The sequence below is a fragment of the Bubalus kerabau genome, chromosome 11 (genome assembly GCF_029407905.1).
Source record: "Bubalus kerabau isolate K-KA32 ecotype Philippines breed swamp buffalo chromosome 11, PCC_UOA_SB_1v2, whole genome shotgun sequence".
NCBI lineage: Eukaryota > Metazoa > Chordata > Mammalia > Artiodactyla > Bovidae > Bubalus > Bubalus kerabau.
This window is the reverse complement of record NC_073634.1, coordinates 87,756,407-87,762,289: the sequence shown is the minus strand read 5'-3', so window position 1 is coordinate 87,762,289 and position 5,883 is coordinate 87,756,407. Positions and strand designations below refer to the sequence as shown.

At 40.9% G+C, this 5,883-nt stretch overlaps 1 long non-coding RNA gene across 1 annotated transcript; it reads left to right on the top strand.

Moving 5' to 3' along the window:
* The first annotated feature begins 867 nt into the window (after positions 1–867).
* Positions 868–5,673, top strand: LOC129622536 (uncharacterized). Its single transcript, XR_008700045.1, has 4 exons — positions 868–967; positions 2,430–2,509; positions 2,685–2,828; positions 5,459–5,673. It is a non-coding gene; the product is annotated as an uncharacterized LOC129622536 (long non-coding RNA).
* The last annotated feature ends 210 nt before the right edge of the window (positions 5,674–5,883 follow it).

The following is a 5,883-nucleotide window of genomic DNA, read 5'->3' as shown; positions in this document are numbered from 1 at the left end:
TATATTATATTAATTCCTAGACAAGGACTAGGTTCTACTAATATTTGTATCTCTAATCTCTAACATGAAGTCCGATAGACATAGTGGTGTTCAATCGATGTTTGAAGAATGAATGAAGGAATGAATAAATAAAGGAGTGCCTCCTTTCTATTTTAAAAGAGAGAGGACTAAGCTTACATTTGGACAATTGAAGCAAAGAGCAGCTCCCAGTGTCAGGAGCAAGGCATCAGCACACTTTATCAATGAATGGCGATTGCCAAGCTAATTTAATTAGTTTGTTTCAGATCACATCAGAGGCCGTGTCAAGAGATGAGTACAGGGACAAAAAACAGTGACGAACAACATTGTCAGGTGGAAAAGGCAGGAGTGGTTATTATGACTTTGAACAGTATTTTATGAGATAAAAATATGTTACAGGAAAACTAGTTTAAACAAAAAAATAAAAGCAAACCATTTGAAAAGACCCTGATGCTGGGAAAGATTGAAGGTGGGATGAGAAGGGGATGATGGAGGATGAGATGGTTGGATGGCATCACGATTCAATGGACATTGAGTTTGAGTAAACTCTGGGAATTGGTGATGGACCGGGAGGTTCGACATGCTGCAGTCCATGGGGTCACAAAGAGTCGGACACGACTGAGCAACTGAACTGAACTGAACTGAATGAGCAGAAAGGCTGAGTTGAAGCCCCAGGAAAGGAGTGGGTTGCTGTCCACATTAGGGCAGGAATTTGGATACCAGGACACATTCTTCCCAGATCTGCTTCTCTCACTGAGAGGAGGCTGAGAATACAGAGAAGATAAAAGGAAGCAGGTTTCTGCAGGTGCCCACTCCTCTCTTATTAGGCTTCATTCAGCTCTATAATGCAGGAATCCCACTTCTAAGGCTGATGATGAGGACTGGTGAGCACTGGGTAAGAAATCAGGATTCCAGTATGCCCTGCAACCTACTTGTTCTTGGATACAAGGTAGGTTATTCACTCTGCCACCCTGGATTTCTTAATCTATGAATGTGGGCCAGCTAGACTTCCCTCATGGGTGTTAAAGGGGAAGCACATGGGAAGATCTGAGCTCACCAGGTGGCACTGTGAGCATTTTCTGTATTGTACATGGTTGGCTGAATTCATGTGTGTGTTTTCTATGAAACTATGAGCTCTTTGAAGGCAGGAACCAAGTCTTACTTATCTTTACTTCCTGAGAGTCTGGAATATGATAGACAATAAATAATATTCACTGATAAGAAAAGAAAGATATTTAGTGCACATTTACTATGAAAATGAATTCTGTAATGCGAATAATTCCTGGAGGAAAAACCATGAAAAGGATAAAGACAAAATCATGGTTTATTGGTCCCTACGAAGGTTGGGTTTGCCTATGCAGATAGGACATAGGCTACTTCTAAAGCATTAGCATGCTATAAAGCAATATGTCAGTAAGTTCTTATAACATAGAGCAGGAGATGTGTGTCACAGTAATTGGGCAAAGCTTGTTCATACACAGCTCTTCATATATCCTTTTAAGTAAATAAAGAATATCTTCCAACGACAGAAGTGTTCTCATATTTCTCAAGCATGTTATTTTCCCACTTCATCGAGAAAATTATATGAATTTGACTTTAATCCACTGGATAGAAGTTCTTTGAATTCCAAACACAAATACAGAAGCACAGTTATTAGTTTAGCTGAAACATCTGTTTCCAACTTCCTGAAAGGAAAAGGAGAGGTTGCCAATGTATATATATATATTTGAAACAGGGTTTATACTGCAGACATGGATACAATACACATTTGTAAAAATTTTCCAAGAGGTCTAAGGTCCATTTGGTCAGGAGAAATAAGATGATGGAACCATGTGATGTAAGAAAATAATTACTGCAACCTCCTCCTAGGAATTCTAGTTTCTAAGAGAGAGTGTCGAGATCACCACTCAACGGTCAGTACAAGCCAGATTCTGGCCATTTGGTCTGATGTTTACCTGTGGGTAATGCACTTCTGAATGATTCCATCTCTCCCAAAAGAAGGAAGAAAATGTTCTGTTAATAGTTGGGATGGGGGGGAATGACTTTGCATATGAAACTATAGCTCTGAGTTCTGGCAGATTTTCATTTACAAATTTTCTTTATGCTTTTGGGAAAGGCATCTTCTCATTCCATCCTTCTGGGTCTAAATTCTTTCACCCATGAAATGAAAGACAGTGACAGGAAATGGATCAAAGATTCTGGATTCCTGATCTCTTGAAATGGTAATAGTCCTTAAGTCAATAAACAAACAGCCAATAGGATTGAGAATATGGAATTCCTAGACAATATTCTAATTGTCCTAAGGGGTTAATCACCTAGCACTCATTAAATCCCAAGCCCCCTCCTCACTCCAGGTAGGAGGGATGTGACTAATCTTAGAAGTTGCTGAAAGTAATCACATTCTCTTCCAGGCTCCTGCCTGACAACTAAAGCCCCAAAGCCAATATGAGCTGGTTACAGAGGAAGAGAAGCTGAGAACTCAGATCAGCAGGTATGATGGTGTGATATGATCTGAGATGTTTTGGTTGGGATGTACAGATGTGATGACCCAGGAAATCTTTTTTTTTCTGACCTAGAGATAATAAAATGAAACAAAATACAAACATAGAGCATCCTAAGAATTCTTTTGGAAACTCAACCTCTCCTTGTGTTCCTCTGAGCCATAGGTCAGACCATAAAGGATCTTCCTCTTACTATATCATGAAGAGCATTGAATGAATGAATGAATTTTGGATTCATCGTTGAACATCGTTGAAGTTCAACATCGTTGAACTTCAGTTTTCTTGTTGATGATGAAGAGTAAATAGAAGGTACCTTGCTTTTAGTTTTTTAATGAAACCAGCTAAAGGAAGATCTAGCACAGAACCTACATGCCATAGAAGAGTAAAAATCATTAGCTTCCCTATGCTACAGAATTGTCTTTATAAAACAATTCCTTTTAATGAAACAGAATCTGGTATCACTGTTTCCTGGGCCTTTTCAGCTGCCTTTTCCTGCTGTACTTACTGTTAGCATCAGGCGCTGGTACTGCCTCATCTCTGATAATCATATTTTAAAATTCAAAGTTATAACCTAAATGTGGAATCCTGAAACCTGGCCCTGAGGTCACTCACTTAGAGGCAGGAGATTTTTCTCTAGGTCCACTGCTATTGTTCAGGGAAGAAAACACTTCAAATGGGAAAATTGGGGCGAGAAAGTTGCAAGACATTTCTCCAGAGGGTAAAGGAGTTAAGGCATAAACCAATCTGTAGCATGACTGATCCACCAAGCAGAGCAGACGTGGCACCTGGCCAGACACCTCAAAGGGTAGGAGGGAGGCAATTAGATGCCCTGGGTGGGTGAGGTGAAGTTGGGGTGGTAGTGGTGGTAATCAAGCTTCATGAATCACTTCAAAGCATGGAGACCCGCTCAATACCAGGAAACAAAATCCCCTGAGATTCTCACTGGCTCTTTACAGAAATGTTGGCCAAGCATTCAAAGTAAATTATGGCTCATTAGCCAAAGAGGGAGCACACAATATTAAGAATTCCCTGTAAATTTTGATACATTGATACTTTTGAAGGAAAGGGGGCACAAACATATTCTTTGAGGCTCCAGAGTACAGGAAAGGAATGCATGGGTGGAAATCATAGGGAGAGAAATTTTGGGTAAATCTAACATAGTTTCATGCAGAGTTGTTTAACAGTGAGTGGCTTCAGGTGATGTTAACTTCCATGAGCTTGTGTGCATGCTAACTCGCTTCACTTGTGTCAGACCCTTCATGATCCTATGGACTGTAGCCCACAAGGCTCCTCTGTCCATGGGTTTCTCCAGGCAAGAGTACTGGAGTGGGTTACCTTGCCCTCCTCCAGGGGATCATCCTGATCCAGAGATCAAACCCGTCTCTTATATTTTCTGCATTGGTATGGAGGGTCTTTACCACTAGCACCACCTGGGAAGCCCCTAATTTCCATGTAATGCTCATTAATTTAGCCAGGAAGCTAACAAATTCAAATATTAGACAATAGCTGAAATAGATGCTCTAATTGGTTCTTGAACATTTAGGGTTTCTTATGTTCCTGGCTCTTTCTAAAATGAACACATAATGCCATAGCCTTTGCTGGTTCCCACACCTTGGGGACAGGTGACACATAGTCTCAGAGTTGCAGATATTATCAGACATCTTGTTGGAATGTTGCCCCTGAACATCAAACCAGTATCGTCAGCACCTGCCTCCATCCACAGTTTCAATCAACCATAGGTCCAAAGTATTTGGGAAAAAATTCTGTAAAATTCCTCAAAGCAACAATTTGCATAGCATTTGCATTGTATTACACATTATAAATAATTGTAGAGATTATTTGAAGTTTATGAGAGGATGTCCTTAGTTTATATGCTTAACACTGTGCCATTTTATATGAAGCACTGGAACGTCCACGGACTTCAGTATCTTTTGTGCCTGAGTCATTCAGTTACATCCTACTCTTTGTAACCCTGTGGACTGTAGCCCACCAGGTTCCTCTGTCCATGAGATTTCCCAGGCAAGAATACTGGAGTAGGTTGCCATTTCCTTCTTCATGGGATCTTCGGATCCAGGGATCAAACCTGCTTCTCCTCCATGTCCTGCATTGGCAGGCAAATTCTTTACCACTGAGCCACCTGGAAAACCCAGAGGGTCCTGAAAACATTCCCTTTAGGATACCAAGGGATGATTGTGTATCCACTGCTTGTTGGTCATTTCCACAAGGTGACCCACAGGCACTTCATACAACATATTTAAAATTGAAATGTGACAGATACTGAGAAATGGCTCCCACTGTTTCAGTCTCCTTCTAGCAGAGCTGAAGAGAGACTGCATTCCCCAGACTTTTTTTTTTTTACAGTTATAGTTATAGAAGTGAGACTAGTAGAAATGTTTGCTTCATCAACGTGTGGCATTTCCAGAGAGGCAGGGTAATGGACATGTGTGCGTGTGTGTTGAAAGTTGTCCTGTGATAACTCAGATTACAGCCAGCTCCTTGGGCCCTCCTAGGGGTTTTGCAGGAAACTCTACTAAGTCCCCTTCTTGTTTAATTAGACAGCATGCCTTCTATTTTCTTCAAGTGAACCCTGACGAATGTCATGGTATGATACCATCTCACACTGTATCTAAACCTGCTTCTTTTCAGGGATCCCTTGTCTTGCTGAATGGTACTGCCAACCACGTACACCCAGCCATCCTATGGGGATACTGATTTTTTAAACTTAAATCTAAGTCCATCTCCTCCAGGAAAACATTTTCTCAGTGCTCTTCAGAGCAGCTGTGACCACTCCTTTTTCTGTACCAACTGTCCGGACTTATACCATAGTTTTATAATTATACTTATTTGCTCCCATTTTCCTATGGAGGAATAAGATTGGTCTTGATCGGTTCACTGAATACAACACCTTTTAATCATAAAATGATGTTACTACCTGACAGGAGACATCACTACAGAAGAGATCCATTGGCCTGGAAAGATGCTGTCTCTCCCTCCTTACCCTCATCACAACCCTGTTTGCAATCTGGCTCATCCATCTGACTCCTGCATAGACAGAAACCAAACCCCTGGAGGCAAGAATAAAATACTCCTTCCTATATTCTGAGCATCTAGTCTTTCAAAAAGGGTCTTCCAAAAAGTCTATGTTTCTGAGTGAATAAAGAAACAAATCGTCCCAAATAGACATGAATTCGTCCCTCATGTTGTCCTTAAGAGAATTTGTAAGATTTGAGTTAAAAAATATCCATTGTAATGTGAGTATGTTTGTGGTGGGCCCTTTGGGACATGGCTCCCAGTGTCTCCACCACCTGCCTCCTCTCTGTCCACACTCCTGTGTCATCACTTCCCCTTAAAACTGGGTTGAATG